This window comes from Manacus candei, unplaced genomic scaffold (genome assembly GCF_025592945.1).
Source record: "Manacus candei isolate 608988 ecotype Guabito, Panama unplaced genomic scaffold, ASM2559294v1 h1tg000093l, whole genome shotgun sequence".
Taxonomy (NCBI): domain Eukaryota; kingdom Metazoa; phylum Chordata; class Aves; order Passeriformes; family Pipridae; genus Manacus; species Manacus candei.
In genome coordinates this window covers 2,871,966-2,889,747 of record NW_026138141.1, presented here as the reverse complement: position 1 = coordinate 2,889,747, position 17,782 = coordinate 2,871,966, and the positions used below count along the sequence as shown (strand labels likewise).

The window sequence follows — 17,782 nt, the reverse complement described above, 5'->3', positions numbered from 1 at the left end:
TTTTTTTCTAGATAGGTAAATTAGAAAATTGTTTATTTGCACGCTGAGAGAAATATGCAGAGTCACAATAATGTTTTTATTGAAAAGTTGTGATTAAAAGAACCTAAAGAACATTCAAACAAGTTGTTCTTTTATACCTTTTCTAAACCACCATGCTGCATTTACTGACTACATAAAAAATTAAGCAATAAGGTTTCAGTTAAACAGAAGCACGTTAAAAACTATAACTGATTTTTGAGTATTATACAGAAAAAATGATTTTTTTCTATGTAATCCTTTTAAAAACATATTTCAAGGTATATATTTCATTATTTCATAGGGTATTAACATCTTACCATAATACAATTGCAAATAAAATTGTTTAAATATCCTAGGTAGAAGTTAGAGTGCATCCTCTTCTATGCGTCTGTATATTTTTTTGGTCATGCACCAAGTCAACTTCATTAAATTAGCCCACACTGATTATTTGAACACAGGAAAGAAATTCACTTGGTGCTTTCAAGAACTTTAATAACAGTGTATGTAAAGAGAAGGACAAGACAAATGACCAATTAAATACCTGAGGCCTCAGCAATGTATCTTCAGTGTGGTGGACAAAGGTAATAAAACAACATGCTAATGCAAATGAATTATGATATACGTTAGAATTCAAAGGTACAGGTTGAATGACAATCTTTAGTACTAGCTTAATATAAATACCTCGATTTTTCAGTTGAAAAGATGGCACTTTAAAAGTATGTAAAATATGACAATAGCTCAACATTTACAGAAAGAAATAGAAACATGAATAGAAAAATCCTCAACATGATACTGTATTCATATGTTAAATGATGTGTCAAGCATTTCTTACCAAGGAAAAGGTAAGGACTAGTTAGTGTTTGTAAAGTCAAAACTACTTAGAATCAAGTCAGTCATCACTCAAAAGTGTCAGGTACCACTAACCTTGTAAATTTGTTTACATTCATTTTTTTTGTTCCTTCCTCTGTAAATTATGACTATTTTTAGTATTTTGATATTACAAGCGGAAAAATTCTCTCAATTTGCATTCTTATTACTACATTACTAAACTAGGCTTTAAAGCATGCCTGTAAGTGATTTTTTCTTCCCTGGACTCTTTTAAATTCATTTGGAAATGCTGGATTACTTTTTTTTTTTTTTTTGTGATATTTCAGTAAATCAATGTAAAAAAATAACATTTCAGTTGGAAAATGTAAAAAAAAAATCCCATCAATATGATAAATTTTAGAGATGGTCATATCTTTTAATTAAATCACATTGAAAAAGCCGATCTCAACTTAGTTAACTTTGAGATACCACAGAATAACTTCCCTTGATTAGGCAGAAGATCAAAGAAAGAACAAAATTGCACTGGCTGGTAAATTACTTAAAAGCTATTTTGATTAAAGAATGGTGGCTAATAATCAATTTAATTTTGTTAGAGACAGCACCCCACTGATAATAAAGCTAGGATATCTAGTTAACTTGTCCTCTATAAGTTAGCTCTACATTTGATTGATTTTATGCACTTCTAGACACAGATTTGCACTACAGAGACTTGCAAGGAAAAGCCAACTTTAATTTTAAATTTATGCATAAAAAGAAGCTTTCACTTAAAGAATAAAAGAAAGGAGGAAGAGGAAAAACAAATAAAACCCAAAAGACTTTCAAGTTATAAACAGAGGTATGTCATCTGAAAACAGAGCTCCACTATTTTTAATGGGATTATATTCCCAAGGTAATATCATTGTTGACCATTTTCTTTGAAAAATATGGTTTCTATACAGAATTGACTTTCAAATGAAAGCACCAAATTCTTCTATTTTATTCAGATTTCACTTCAAAAGTATTTTATGACTTCTGTAAGGAGAAAAATTTCTTTTTTTTTTTTTCAGAACTACCAGCAGAGCATGGAAAAAATAGTTTTTGTTTACAGCAGAATAGTAAATATTATCCCATTTTATCCTTTCATATCTTATCTTTCACAATGTAAAAAGATATATTTACAAGAACATTCTAAGCCAAAGAATATTTAAGAGTCCACTGTTTAAAGAGGTGAGGGATCTTTAGAGTCTCTCTTGTTTTTCACATTGACTGTGACTACATCTCTATGTGACAGACTGTCTCTATGTTCATGGAAACAAATTACTTGTGAAAAGAACAGAGACTTCACATCCAACTGAAAAATGTATGTACCAGTCACTTCTCACAAACCATTTCTTGATAGCTTTCTAGAAATAGAGTAGACAGAGATGCAGCCCAGGCTGCTTGAGTCACGGCATAAGAGAATTCTTCGATCTATCTCTATAAGAACAAGTCAAGAAGACTTTCTCATTAAGGGCAACTGTGAAAACACTGATTACAGGCATATTGTACCCATTTTACATCTTGCTTTAGAACTCAAGGGTCCTGACTTGGGTGGCTGACATATGGGGCCATTCCTATCCTCTGTGTCTTGTTTCACAGGTAGGGCCAGTGGGAACGTGAAGAATATTGCAGACCTTAGCACATATTTGCTTCAGATTTAGTTCTAAATCATGCTGGATATCTCTTCAGTCTGAGTACCTCAGCTGCTATATGTTATTCGGACTGAGTGAAGTTATCATAATGTTTCCTGTATTTATTCCCAAGACTTTTGACTACCCTATCATCTGAGTGCACCACAGCAATCACAAAAGTGTCCACATCTGCTTGAAAGTACACCGGGCACATCTCATTGCAAAGAATCACTTCAAGGTTTGGAGACCAACTCATCCCTTCTACACCCTTGTTTAGGATCTACAATGTGCCATGTACATTTTCTGTCTCACTGTGAATTGTGCAAAAGAAGTTAAAAGAATTAGAGTTAATATACATTAATAGCATGCAGGCCTTGTATATATCAGTGGTACAAGGAATTCTACCATGAATATTACTTTATTACTTTGCATTACACCCAAGAAAATCTTCTTGCATAACACATTAAATAAGATTCTTAATATAAGTGAGGATAGTGGACTCTCTTTTCATGTCTTTTAGAGCTATTTTTTTAACAGTATTTTAAAGTAAAAGGTATCTAAAATTCCATATAACAACACAGAAAATAATTGGGAATTTCATCAAGAATGAATGATCTTAAGAGTACCTTTTTTTAATATCTATTGGATTATAAGCAAATCTTTCTTGAAAGTTTACCTTTTCCTGAACTCAAGAGCACAACCTTCAACTGCTGATGAAGGAGAAGAAATTACAATGGGGGAAAAGTTTGATTTGTATTTTGAATGAATTATTATTTACCTTACAGATTCTTGTAACACATGAAAATTGAATGGCAGACAGTAAATTGTATATTTCTTAACTAGTCCACTTCTTTTAATTCCATAAAGGGTGATTCATTACCAAAGAGTAAAGTAATATTCAGTCATATTGCTATAAATTTTATTCAGTCTTTCAACATCACACTTCCTATTTACTTCACTCTGTTTTGTAAGATAATGTCAAACCTCCTGAAACATCTACTAGAGTAGAAACTTCCATCTTTGTGAACTACTGTGTCTTTAACAGCCTCTATAAGAACCGTAGTGTGTAATGTTGACTGACAAGAAAATAGTTTACTTTTTTTTTCAGCCGGTTAATTCCCAGAATCTACTTGGCTTTTGCCTCCCCTATTTCTGTATTGACCACTAAAATATAATTGATCTTCTGCCTCCGAATTCCTGCTGCTTCATGAGCTCTGTTACAATTCAACATAATCTATTTCCAACTGATGTTGAAAAACATAATAAGGTCACAGCAGGGAAGATTTAGCTTCATTAAAACATTATTATTATAAAAAATAAAATGATCTAAAGTAAATTGGTTCTGTCCTTGTGGTACAGTTTGCATATATCCACATCAATCTGAGCATATAAAGCAGCAATAAATTTGCTAGCCCTATTACATTACAAATAACTCTCCTTATCTTTCATTTCACCATGGGAACCTCTAGTGGCAGATGAAGATGTCAATACTTCACTTTCCAGGTGATATCTACCTTTGCAGGATAAAAAGATATTAAACCTCCCCGAAAGGACAATAAAAAAATTCAATAAAAATGTTTATTTCTGTCTCTAAGTTGTTTTGATTTTCTCTGTGCCCAGCTAATGTACATAACAGAATTATTTAAAAGAAATGAGCAAGCAAGGAAATTAATTTTGACCCTATCAGACTTTCATTTATCATTGAAACCCATAAGAAAAGGACTGTGTATAAAGATTTAAGATAGAGAATCAGTGATTGTTCTATTAATCTAGTTTAACTGATGCTAAAATCTGACAGAACGAATTACAAGTTGCAGGAAGGAAGGCTTATCAATTCATTACTACTTTCAAGGTTCTCACTTCTCTTTCTCTTTGCCTTCACCTGCTGGCAAAGGATAGGCTTTTGCAGTTCAATTTTTCAGTTTATTTTTGACTGCTTTTAATTAAATTTGATGGCCTGCTTCTGTACCAGGAAAGTTATTGGAATTGCACAGTATTTTGCTGTTATAATGATGGCTCCCTTGATGTCTGTTCATTATTAACTGCTTTTCAAAAGTGCTTCTCTCAACTCTCATTTTATAAATATTTAAATAACTGTGAATTTCTACAACATAAATATCTGGGCACTGGTGATAGGAATTCTATTGCCTATTTAATATGTTTTACATAGTAATATGATTTTTAAATATTATACATTATAATGTTAATTGGGAAAGTGTTGCCCGTAAATCATGTTACTTGTAAGTGTCAGCAGAAATTGTACTCATATTTCAAAGCAGCAGTAATCAATGAATTAGTCAGTAGTTTGTGAACTATTGCTTATGTGACTGTATTTTTCACACATCTTAATTATTCATAGCAACAGAAAAATAAGTAAAAAATACAAAACAAAACAGAACTCTTATGATCTTTGCACTACAACTGAAATTACTTAGATTAACTGTGATGCCTTCTGAAACAGATTTCCATTTTTTAAATACAAAGTTACCAGGGTAAAAGAAGATAGAGCAAAGAAAAGGGAAGCCTTTTTTCATGACCAGCACTTTGACTAGCATGAAATAGTAGACAACTTACACTTAAGTCTGGTGAAAAACTTAAAATACCTAAATTCTTTTAACAGGTCGAACCTAGTTCTTAAAACAAATTAATCCTTTTTACTGTTTAATGGGTTACCAACTTGCCCCATCTTCCATGGGCCCAGAGCCTAAAAGAAATATAATACACTTCTAAACATTAAAGAAAATAATTTGCACGTCCTTTTTCAGTTGACAAGTTCTTTGTTCTGCAACAAATCACAATAGTTTTAGTGAAAATTATCTCATAGGAGAGATGTATTCAGTACGAGTAATATGAGCAAAATGTGGCATAGCACTATGCAGTAGTAATCAATTTTCGCCTGTTGAATACATAAAGAAGAAGAAGAAGAGGGAGTTTTCCATCTGGTTCTGTAAGCTTAGAAATTTTTTAGAACCTTTTTCTCCAGAAAACAGTAATTTTCTGTTGTAAACTGGCTACCTCTTTGATTAAAGGTCTATCTTGCTATTTACTATCTTCCTAACTACTTTTGCATTGCATATTTTTCCTAGGTTTTTTTCTTTCACATGGGCTTTTCTCTGCTGAAATTTATAATGTGTTCAGTTTTAGGGATCACCTGCTGCAACATGTTCCCCATACATTTTTTTAAATTATTTAAAAGAACATTTTAGTTTTTACACCTTTAATAAAAGAAGACAGTAATCATATCTAAAAAGTGGAAATTCTTATTTGTTAGAACTACGCTCTACATAATCAAAATATGTGTGTGTGCTGGCCTTCTCAAACATTCTGATGGAGGCTTTCTGGTATAAATACGTTTAATTAAAAATACTCCAGAAAAAATAAATTTAAAGTCACCTAATTCCTCTACAGACATTCAGAAACCCAAGGTTTAAAGTTTTGTAAAGACTGATTTAGTTTGTTGCTTGAAGTAAGTCTACACTGGATGCACTCACATGACAACTGAAAATAAAAAGCAAAGAAATTCTCTTGCATGACAGTTGAAAAAGGTAGTAATATAGTTACATACCACAAGTGCATCAAGGAAGCTACTTTTTCATGAAGGTAACAAAGCCAGGTATATCCGTATTAGATTTAACAGTGACAGCTATGGTCAATCTGTCCTTAAAGACCTTTATCCAGTCTAATAATCCACACAGAGCTCCAATATCCTTTACTTTCTTCATAGTCAAGACTTTGGAATAACTTTCAAATGACTCAGTTGTCCTCTGTTTTTCACCTTTTCCTAAATCTTGACATTTCCTAACATATTACAGAGGCAAAAGATATGACACCCTTAATTTACTCATGTTTCAGAGTTTCATATTTTCAATAAAGTTAATATAGCCCCTTCGAATTGTCAGCAGGTGGTATCCCATCTGTCACACACAAATCCTCCAGAAATGTCATATTACTGCAGTAAATCTGTCCATCATGATCCAGCTGTCCATTACCACAAGAAGAGTGTCAGTATTCTGTCTCTGCTGATTCTCCTACAGGGACTACCTTACACACTTCAAAGAAAATACAGATAAACTGAAGAATTTCCTGTACATTAGTTACCTATAGGTAGGACAGCTTCTCTTCTACATTCAGCCATATTAAGCAGAACAATAATCTTTTATAGATGTTCCCTACTGTCTTGGTTTGATACAATTTGGAGGGGAAGAGACCTCAGATAAAAGTCTCCTCCCTTGGATTCAATATCCCCGGTTTCTCCAACACACAGAGAGAGAGGGAGATCAAATACTGCATGTAAGTGAAAAAAATAACTCTTTATCAAGAAGAATGCTAATAACAGCACTGATAAAACTGGGTCAAACAAACTGATGAGGAGAAACTTCCCAAGACCTGCTCACTGGACGAAATTGAGACGGTGACCAGCCTCCTCCACCTAGAAAAAAACACACCTCTGTAGGAGTCAGGTTTCAGGAAGGGTGCCGAACAGCACCCCGGGAGATGTAGTTTCCCAAGCCCTCTATCACACATGCTGTGAAGTGCCTTGGTGTGATTGGTTGTTAAGGTCACATGGTGTGACGTGTTACTATCCAAACCCACATTTATAAGCTGTTGTCTGATTTCAGTAAAGGGATTTGGTTGCTGAACCCCAACTAGCTAGCTGGGTCTGTATGGTTTATTTACTTATTGTTAATAAGGCATATATGTCCCCAGGACAGAGACAAGATGACCCCGCTTCCATGTGGTTTACCTTTGCCATGCCCAGAAAACCCAGCAGGAATGGTTGGAGAGTCAGCTGGAGTGAGGCTGCAGTGCCAGTACAGTCAGTCAAAGCAGGGCTCTGGACCCCTCAGGCGACTGGAAGGACTTGTAATACACCCGCTGGATCCAGCAATGAAACTTCTTGTTGCAATTTCGATGCTTGTTGGTTGAAGTGGTAGTCATAGTCCATATCCATCGAGGTGGTGATGGAAACCCCAGGTGGCAAGGACAGTCCCATGTTGTGAGGGAAGAAAACCCTGTGCTAGGTGAAGTCCGAGTGTGATCTTTTATTGGGCTTAGGTAGGTGGGAGCACTCCCAGTACCTGCCCTGGGGTGGGGAGTTCTACACTGGATGATGGAACATTTCAGGAGTCTTTGACACCTCCTAAGATGTTACAGCTGCCTGTTGTGTTAGCAAAAGTGGATCCATTATGTCTCATCATCAAATATAAATATCTTCAGGCTATGTGTGAATTGTGTCCATGCTTCTCTGGAGTGGAGTTGTCACGGCTGAGTCTTTTGTGTAACGAGGAAGAAACCTACTCTGCCTAGCAGGATTTGTCTCTCTCCTTACCTTGTTTAACATGAAGCTTGTAGCCAGAGGTGGGGAGTGAGAACACCCTCAGCACCTCCATGGTTACTTTGAACATCCTCAGCTTGCACCTTGACTGTCTGAGTCATCAGCATTCCAGTCTTTCATACTTGTGGATACATTCTTCTCCAAGGATAATAGTACAACCCTTATCTTATCTCGAGTTCTTGTCACAGTCCAAATAATTAGGCATATTTGGGAAAAAGAGAAAAGAAAGGGTGGCTATGAGAATCTTTTTGTAACCTCGTATGAGAAATAAAATAATCCGGTAAATTGATTTAAGTGGACAGCAGGGGGTGTTGGAATTTTTTTGCATCTTTCATTTAATTTCAGGAACTGTAGGCTCCTCGCGAAGATTGTAAGGTGAAAAAGGCCCATCAAGGCTTGACACCAAGAGAATTTTGTGGTCGAGGTAGGGTACAATATATAAAAATGAAAAATTTACTCTGGCCACATGGTAGGTCTTTGTATGCAAAAGGACACCCCTGTGCTGTACAGGGGGGGTACATCATCAGTCAATCAGGCGGGAGGGCGACACTCCCCTCCCGAGTTCAAAAAATTACCTTTTCAGGTAAAATACCTGTTACCTGTTGAATATTCAACATCTTAGGTGGCCAAGGGTACAAAGGGCGTGCGTTTTTCGCATCGGGTGTGCTTTTCCATGCGTGTGGCTTGGGATTGCACCCAGCGCTGCCAATAAAGGATTTCTTGCTGCAAGTTTCCTTGTCTTGCAAGTGATTTTCTTTTTTGCTGTTTTTTTATAAATTGAAAGAAGAGATTTTTCTCACACTGGGACACCTACTAAAAAGGAAAATCTACATTTAAAGTAACAGTTCCATATAATCCAGAAATCTTCCTAATTATTTTACCAATTATTTTGTGTAAATAGCTGCTATCTTTCCAGCTAACAGTGTACAACTTTTTTGGTCAGACAGGAGAGACATACTCTCCACGTCTTTTTTACAGTTTTATTAGACCTACTTAGCACACAGAGTCTAAGCTGAACACACATGCATGGTGATTCCAGGCCATGTGTCATTTGTAGCCCTGAGGAGCAGAGGAGAGTAGCTGGAGTGAACAGAGGAAACTTAGTTTCAGTCTGAAGAGCTGGTTACAGGCAGTGAAGCCAAAATATGTTAGTGGAGATGTAATCTATGAATCTATTATGTAATCATCACTCCTCAGCCTTCTCTTTGCTGAACGTGAGCACCCATGTTTGGAGTTTGAAGTTAATATCTGTATATTTGCCTAAGAATATATTTGCCTGTGATCCACTGCAAATTAAAGTTCAATTTGTGTGAGGTATTTCAGTGATAATACAATAGGTCAACATTGAGTTGATCTGTCCTACAAGGACTGAGTTTCATGGGGAAACTTGAAACCCATCAGGTCTGGAAAAAGTTTCATACAGACTTCAGAAAGGACTTCAAAGGCAGATGAAAAAAACCTAGATGTATTAGCTGCCCTCTTGGAACACTGCTGAGCTTTTCACAACCTCACTAAATGTGCTGAGATGAGAGGGATCAGGTGTTATGTTTACTGCTAATATGCTTTGAAGCAGTAAATGTTTAAACATGTGATTTTTGCTGTAGTAAGCAGTGATGTGTTTGTGTGCATGTAGACTGCTTGCCAATTTGAATAACACTATTTGAATGCTAATGGTTTACAGAGAAGAGTAAGTCAGATTTAAATGGCTTTTAAAAAGGACATACAGCTTTAAGCCACAGTCTTTTTAAAAAGAATCATATGGGAAAGATGAGGGGCAATATGTACAAATTACTCCTGGGGACAGTCTGATTAGACACAGGAGGAAAATTTTTTCACAGTTAGAACAAACATACTTTGGAATAATCTCTCCAGGGAAGTTGTAGATTCCACAAAGTTGGACACTTAAAATTCAGACAGACAGAGTTCTATTCAATTTTGTCTAGACCATGTTTTTGACATGAAAGTTTGGACCAGATCATCTTTGAGGACCCCTTCTGATCTGGTGTTTTATGATTCTATGATGATTATGGAAACATATCCTCTAATAATATTACTTTTTGTTAAGACTAGACTAGACTAGACTAGACTAGACTAGAATATTTCAATTGGAAGGGACATACAACCATCATCTAATCCAACTGATCAGCCACTTTATGGTTGACCCAAAGGTAAAGCATGTTACTAAGGACATTGTCCAAATGCCTCTTAAACACTGACAGGGTTGGGACACCAACAACTTCTCCAGGAAACATTTTCCAGGGTTTGACCACTCTCTGGGTAAAAAATTGTTTCCTAATGTCCAGTCTGAACTTCCTATGGCACAGTGTGAACCATGCCCATGCATCCTATCCCTGGATTCCAGAGAGAAGAGATCAGCATCTGCATCTCCACTTTTCCTCTGAAATCTGCAGAGAGCAATGTCTCCTCAGCCTCTTTTTCTCCAAACTGGATGAGCCCAAAGTCCTTAGCTGTTCCTCAAGTGTATGTTTTACAGCCTTTTCATCAGATTTGTTGCCATCCTCTAGATACATAGAAGATCTTAAAATCCTTCTTAAATTGTGGGATCCAGAACTCCTCCAATCTATCTAGATCCCTCTGCAAGGGCTCTTACCCCTCAAGAGTAAACATAACCTCTAAATTTGGTGTTATCAGCAAAGTTGCTTTCTTTCCTTCTGCATAATAATAAGATCTGAACCAGTAATAGTATTTTACTTATACTGTTAATATTTCAGTTATACTAATAAGAAATTATTTGGTTTACATGTAAAATGTGTTATCTTTTCACCCTTAGCATAAGAAGAAAAGACTGCATAGTCACATGTAGCAGCCAATGGATATTGGGGTATCCTCCATGCAGATAAAAACCTCTAACAAGTTTTTACAGACAACATGTACACAGATATTTTCAGAGGCAAACAACCTTACAAAATATGGCAGCTTTTGCTAGAAGCAACACCAAGCCATGGCCTTGTCAAACATCACACTGTTTTCCAGTCACAGAAGCAATAGCTTATCTTGAGTAAAAGCTGTATACTTTTTTAAAAGTCATGGACAAAACAATATATTTTGTCCAAGCCCCACCTACAATATGACTGAACAGTTTTAGCTGAAACTTTAATATTCAGCTCAAGGCAACAACTTTCAAGAATACCTTATTTACAGCCTTAGTTTAAGAACTGCAGACAGAATTTTCATTGTACTTAAAGGGAATCAGTTCCATGTTTTATCTACATATAACTTTTAAACTTTTTATTGATGAACAAACAGGAAATAGAACTTCTTACCCTGCAGACAATACCATGTAAATAACAGCTCAAAAACTCCTAACAAAAGCTATTGTCCATGTCCACTATTTGCCTATTCAAGGGGCTAAAAAATACGGAGACAGAAGCTAAACTTCTTCTCGCCCTTATAATCTGAGTCAGTCCAGAGAAATGTCAAATGTTTTCTCTTTTCCTGTGTCTAAGAGAACTGTCAGTTCAATATGTCCCTAAAGGCTGTTATCTCCTCACATATAAATGGAACAATTATAAGAGATTATAAGATTAAGAGACAAATCATAACCAATTATGCCTTGTCAAATTTTGTCATCACACGGAACTTCAGGAAAGCAGCAAAAATGTTAACCTTCACCTCCAGCACATATTAAAATCAGGGACAATCAGTTGATAATTAAATAAGCACTCTCTGCGGACAGAATAGAAGACCTCATCCAATGAGGGTACTAAAAGCTTGTGAAAATCTGATTCTGATGTTACCCAGATGCAAAGTGTTAACCTTTCTTAGAGATGAAAGCTGAAGCCCTGAGCAAGGGTCAAAACAAACAGGATCCACTACTGGGTTAATAGCAGACTCCTGGTGTCAAATGCTCACTTTGTTGTGACCTCGTTCCCAAATGTAGAATGAGTACAACAGTTCCCTTGCCTTTTATTCTGTCACTGGGACAAAGATGGCCTAGAAATAGACCAAGATAAAAGTATTGTGGTGTCAGCTTACTTTAAAATGCTGTAACATGAACAGCAATAATCCTTAATTCTATATCCTTAATTTTTCTGGGTTTTATTTGTTGTCATTCAGATTGTGTTAAGCTAAATTGATTAATATACACAGATTTTATTTTTAATCTGAAGTTATCTTTTGCTTTAACTCTGGCACTTTGCTCTCTGGAAATACTTGTGAAATATGTAATTTAACACACTCCCTGTTCATCTGCATTTGTTGTGTTCAAGAGTATATAAATGCCTTAAACAACTTACTCATCCCACTTTATTTGTTCTGTGACTATTTTTCACCACATGCCAGTTAATATTTGGGAACTAATTGAAAGGTATATACTGAATATGTATTATTTTAAAGATGAATCTGGGGTGTCCATGGCTACAATCTATAACAATATGCAACGTGTCCTTATTCAAGCCTAAATGTTTGATAATTTCTCTTACTTATCATACATTTCCTCAAGAAGGCTATCCTGACATCCAGAGTAAAAAGAGGCCCATATATTACAGTAAGGAGATACCTCTAAATAAATTAACACTATTTCTCTTTCAAAGGCTAAATAACATAACTTGAATCTGGGCTGAATCTCTGAAAAGCACAAGGACCAAAAACTAGTTGACAGATTCTTATGGCTGTGCTCTTCTTGAGTAAAGGTCAAGGCTCTGAATATATGCTCTTTTGCTGTTTTATTTATTTTTTACTGTCAAAAAAATAGAAAATTATTTAATGTTTCGACTCCTGGGTGTCATCAAGCCCTCTGTGCAAAGCACATCCCATTAAAGCATATTGCTATGGCACAAGACAGATCCTGGACCTGCCTCCATAGAGGCCATGTTGAGTTGGCTTGCATGCATCAGAGAGGGCACAGTGAGATTACTCTCACCAGTTTCCTTCTCAGACTGTTCAATACTCCTCAGTCTGCCCACATCCTCCTGTAGTTCAGCCACCAAGCAGAGCAGTTAATCTATCTGGTTGCACCTCTCACTTGCAACTACACTCCATCCCCAGACCACACTGGTCAGGACTAACTCCACTACATCAATGTCTATCTCATACTGGGGTTCTCAAAGCGTGTCAGATGCAATCTGACACTATGAACAGCAGCGCATACTTTCTCATATATGTTGACTGCACCCTTGCTAATGCAGTCCAGGATATGAGAGTGCTCTGCCTGGGTTTACTGCTGCCTAGGGTCAGCCTAGTGATCCCAGAGCTCTCAGAACCATTATTGCAGAGAAGTTCACCAGCTGGTCAGCCTCAGCCTCTGCTGTTGCCTCCCAGTTGCAGGACTTCACATTCATTTTCATGGGGTTCCTGTCAGACAATTTGTCTCTGCAGAAGCCCTAAATTCTACCAGATTGATTGCTCCATGGATATTTTGTGTCTTCTGCAAGCATGATGAGAGTGAAACCTGCACCACTATTCAGGCTATTAATGAAGAATATTAAATATTACTGGTCTTGGTACTTCTCCCTGAGAGAAACTACAGCTTTCTGGTCATTAGCTGGGCTCTGTATTGTGGATCACAACAGTGAGACCAGCAGTCCAGGCTGTTTTCAGCACACACTGTGGACTGCTTATTTGGTTTATGTATCACCAACCTGGCAACAACGATCCTATGAAAGCTGCATCAAAGGACTTTCTGAAGTCTACCATCTTCTCATCAAGGCTATCACATTGGATAGGCATGATTTGCATGGACTTGGATTTTCCCAAACTTGTTAAATAATGAGTCTGTGATCTAGAGCAACCTCTATTCTACGGTTCACATAGCGGTTGTTAAAATAATAATAATAAAATGCTACTTACCTGCCTCACATGATTATTATGATATTTCTAAACTAATAATTTCACTTTGAAATAAGAAAGAAGTAAAATAAAACTGCTATAAGTGACTAAGGCCTCCAATGGATGTGTATGACACTCAGATTCCACATTACAAGCTTGAGGTTTGATTTTGCCACCTCTATGTTTATTAACTCTGATAATTTCTTATCATTTCTTCACACTATCAGACATATTGGTCATCTGATACCCATATAAATACACCTCTTATAAGAGAAGCCATTTCTCCATTTGTAAAGTGTCAAACAAATATCAATAAGCTGAATATTTTGAACATATTAATTGCCTATGCCTCTCTCCTTTTAATATGAAATTTGTTGACAAAATATTCTTCCTTCTTCAAATGTTACTAGGATATTTGCTAGGATATTTTGCACATTGCACAAAACACAGCAAAGTGCTACGCACCGTTGAGCAGAAGCCTGAAATAGCTTGCATGGCTAATTTAGACAGTTTCTTTGATCTTGAGATGAGTTTGTGAGACATAGGATTCCAGTATCGTGTAGTAAACAGAATGGATGAAATATTGAGAAAATTTAGTGTGTTAGTACAGAAGTACTGGTACTAACTTCACTTTGCATGTGATTGAAGAAAGAGGTAACATCCAATATATCATCATATTGCTTCTGCTTAATATTCACACATCTGTGAAGTAAAACTTTTTTCTGCTTGAGAATTAGATCAACTTTTGATTTCTTTGTCTGACATCATAATATTGAAATATCAGGTAAATAACCATGAAAAATATTATTACTGTTTATACTGATAATGGCTGATTTGTGCTAGAAAACAGAAGAAAACTAATTGTTTATAATATTTCATTTTCAACAATTAAAAAAAAACCAAACAAACAAAACAAAACACCAAAACTGCTCCATTCAGAAGCAAACAAAAAATGTTAACAAAAACTAATAAGTTTGCAATTGAAAAATCCATGTATATTTAGCAGGTATAGCAGTCTCCAGAATACCCAGGCAATAGTCACAAGGTAACTAGGATGAGATTTTTCACCTTCTAGGTATTTACACCACTCAAAATTGGCAGCTGGCAAAGATATGTATAAATCATATGGAATCTTGCTTATTAGTTGCTTCCTTTTATCAGCAATTGGATAATGACAAAGAACTCCTAGAAGTCTCAGGGTTTTTTTAGTTTAAAATCTTGCTAGGCTTCATCTTTTTCAGTAGCCACTACCAAACTCCTTTTAGGCCTCAGGTTTTTTCATTTCAAGATTTGGAGAAAATAATCTGCCTATAATTAATAGAAGGGTTTCCTAAATGCAGCTATAAATCAACAAATCACTGAAGGAATGCTTTCATTGTTCCAGAAAAATTAAACATTAAACACTCACAGAGAGTAAAATTCTTAGTTGAAAGTTTGAAAAATAACTACTTGTGTAAACATTATTCTCAGTTTGAATCAAGAATATGCTACTTTAAGATTCTTTCTCCTTTATGATCTAAAAAGAGCTTTTAGAGAATATTAGTCGACTTTATCCAATACAATTGAGAATCTGTGATGAGTTCTAGTTCTTTTATTTTATGTAACAACTACTGTATGAGTAATAACCTAGCTTGGTTTGGCTAGCAGTAGACCAAGGAGACAAACATCCATTCAAGTTTCTAATAATCAGTTAAGCAAATGCTGATCCAAAATGAATACAGTCACTGAAGAGAATTTAGCTTCTCTGTTACGCAGTATTATGTGGTATAGCTTCTCTATTATCCAGTCACTATGCTAGTAGCTCTACATTTTGAGCAATTTTCAAACTGTCAGGTATTGTAACATTATGAACTGTTTATTTTGCAGTGACGCTGATGTTTTCATTCAAAGTTTTTTACAGTATCATATCTTTTCTTTGTCTCTGATAAATAAGTATCTGTTATGGATACTCCACCCTCACCACCTCTCTTTCTTTCTTGTTCCCTTTCTCTCTCACCCTTTTCTTCTTTTTCCAGGCTAATGCTCCAGGTTTTTTAGAAGCTGTTGAAAGAGCGAATTTGATTTTCACTGAGAAATCAGTCTTTGAGTAAAATGCAGATCTGACAAACCGAAAACCATCCTGCCTTTATCTTGTCTGCAAGTTCCTACTAGCTACAGAAAAGTAGATTTTTTTGACAGTTAGCAGGAAAAAAAAAAGCGACAGGGAAAAATACAATTCTAAGTAAAACTGAGATACTGAAGCCCATGCATATTAAGAATCTAAGACTATAAGGATGGACACTGTGCTTCAATGCAATGGTGCCTTCCACGTATTTCCATTAAGAAGTTGTCTCAAGATTTTTTAAATTTTTTTCATGTGTGTGCATAATTTCTGTACTTTATGATGGTAGCACTGCTGTCACCTCAGCTCTCATCACATGAAGGATAACATAGGACTCCGTCAGAGACCATTTTGGAACAACCAAGGCTTCTATCTATCATCCACAATTGTCTCCCATGAGAAATGCAGTAGGAAGTAAGGGTTTTTTAATTAGCACCCAAATTTAGTTTTCTTTCGCCGGTTTTCTTCTACATTAGTAGATTACTATTTACCTATATTTTCTTGATCACTGAATATATGCACTATGTCCATATTTTATATTTATGTTTTATAATAATTTGCTATTACTTTCAGTGAGTACTTTTAATTGTCTAAAAAGGAAGAGGAATCAGAACGTGATGGCATCAAATCTACAAAATAACATCATGAACAGATGAAGTTAAAGATACGTTTAAGAATTCCACAAGGGAAACTAAAGTGCTCTACAATGTCTTAGAAGCTGTATCTTTAACTTATGTTTGTTGCTAGAAATAAACAGACTTTGCAAATTTAGTGTGAAATGAACCTCAAAATGTGTAAGACTTCACTTACTCAGAGTTGAGGCTGATCAGTTCTTCCACAGCTGGTGCCGACATTCTGTCAGTAAAATTCTTAACTGGATTGTAAAGGGCAAGCAAAGCAGTTGCTTTTTACTCCCACCTGGAACAAAATACTGTATCAGTTGCTTTTTTTTCACTGTCTTCCAAGTGCAATAAGACATCCATTACATTTTCTTTGCCCCTCACATTAAGGGTGCATCAGAATACCTATACAAAGGATGGAAGCAAAAACTATTACAAACTCTGAATTTGGAAAAAAGAAATAGTACTCTAAGATCAAAATGAAATTGAATCTTTGCTATTTAGATACCTACATTAAATTGCCTTGAAACACTTCTATTTGCTACTACTAGATGTTCTGACTTTAATTTCTTCATCATCAACATTTAGAAATGCATACCTTATGTGAATAAATATATATTTGAATAAATATATACTAAATAAATTATTACTTAGAGCATTTATTTATACTGTAATTTGTATTTATTTGTATTTGTATTTATATTGTAATTTGTTTCATTTTGATCTTAGAGTACTATTTATTTTTTCCAAATTTCTTCATTTTATTATGGATTATAGTCTTAAATATTATGACAAATTATTTCCAAAACAAAAGGTTAATGAAAAAGTCTCTCAATTCTAAATTACTCTTTATACCTTTGAAAGGAAATGCAGACAGAAAGAAGTCCCAGCTGACTACAAGAGGGACAAATATTATATCAATCTACAAAAAGATGTGAAAAAGAAGATTCAGAAGACCGTAGCGCAACCAGTTTCACTTTAGTTCCTGGGAAAAATAATAGGGTATGTCCTCATGAAAGCTATTTGCAGGCATAAGAAGGACAAGCAATGGCAGCATGGCAGCAGGCAGATGCGTGGCAGCAGAAGGCTACATGGCAGCATGATGACAACCCAACAAAAATCAGTGTCCTCTGCTTCTCCTGAGCTTCTAGCACCTGGTAGAACCAATGCAGTCACACAGAAAGAGCTCCTGTGCAAGCATATGATCAACCAAGTTTCTCACTGTTTGAAGGGATGTTCCTGGAGGTGGAGAGTAGTTGCAAGCAAGCCTGTGAGAAGTGTGACCAGACAGATAAACTGCTCTGCTTGGTGGCTGAGCTACAGGAGGATGTGGGCAGACTGAGGAGTACTGAACAGAAGTACACAGATGAACGCAGTCTCACTGTGCCATCTCTGATGCATGCAAGCCAGCTCAACATGGCCACTATGGAGACAGGTCCAGGAT

General features: G+C 35.8%; 1 protein-coding gene across 22 annotated transcripts in view; it reads right to left on the bottom strand.

Moving 5' to 3' along the window:
* The window catches only part of PTPRD (protein tyrosine phosphatase receptor type D), a 1,149,573-nt gene that overhangs the window by 840,367 nt on the left and 291,424 nt on the right, over positions 1-17,782 (bottom strand). For all 22 annotated transcript variants that reach the window (XM_051768182.1, XM_051768181.1, XM_051768187.1 and 19 more), the window contains one exon: positions 16,529-16,636. The gene's annotated coding sequence lies outside the window, so the exon portion shown is untranslated. The remainder of the gene's footprint in view (positions 1-16,528; positions 16,637-17,782) is intronic.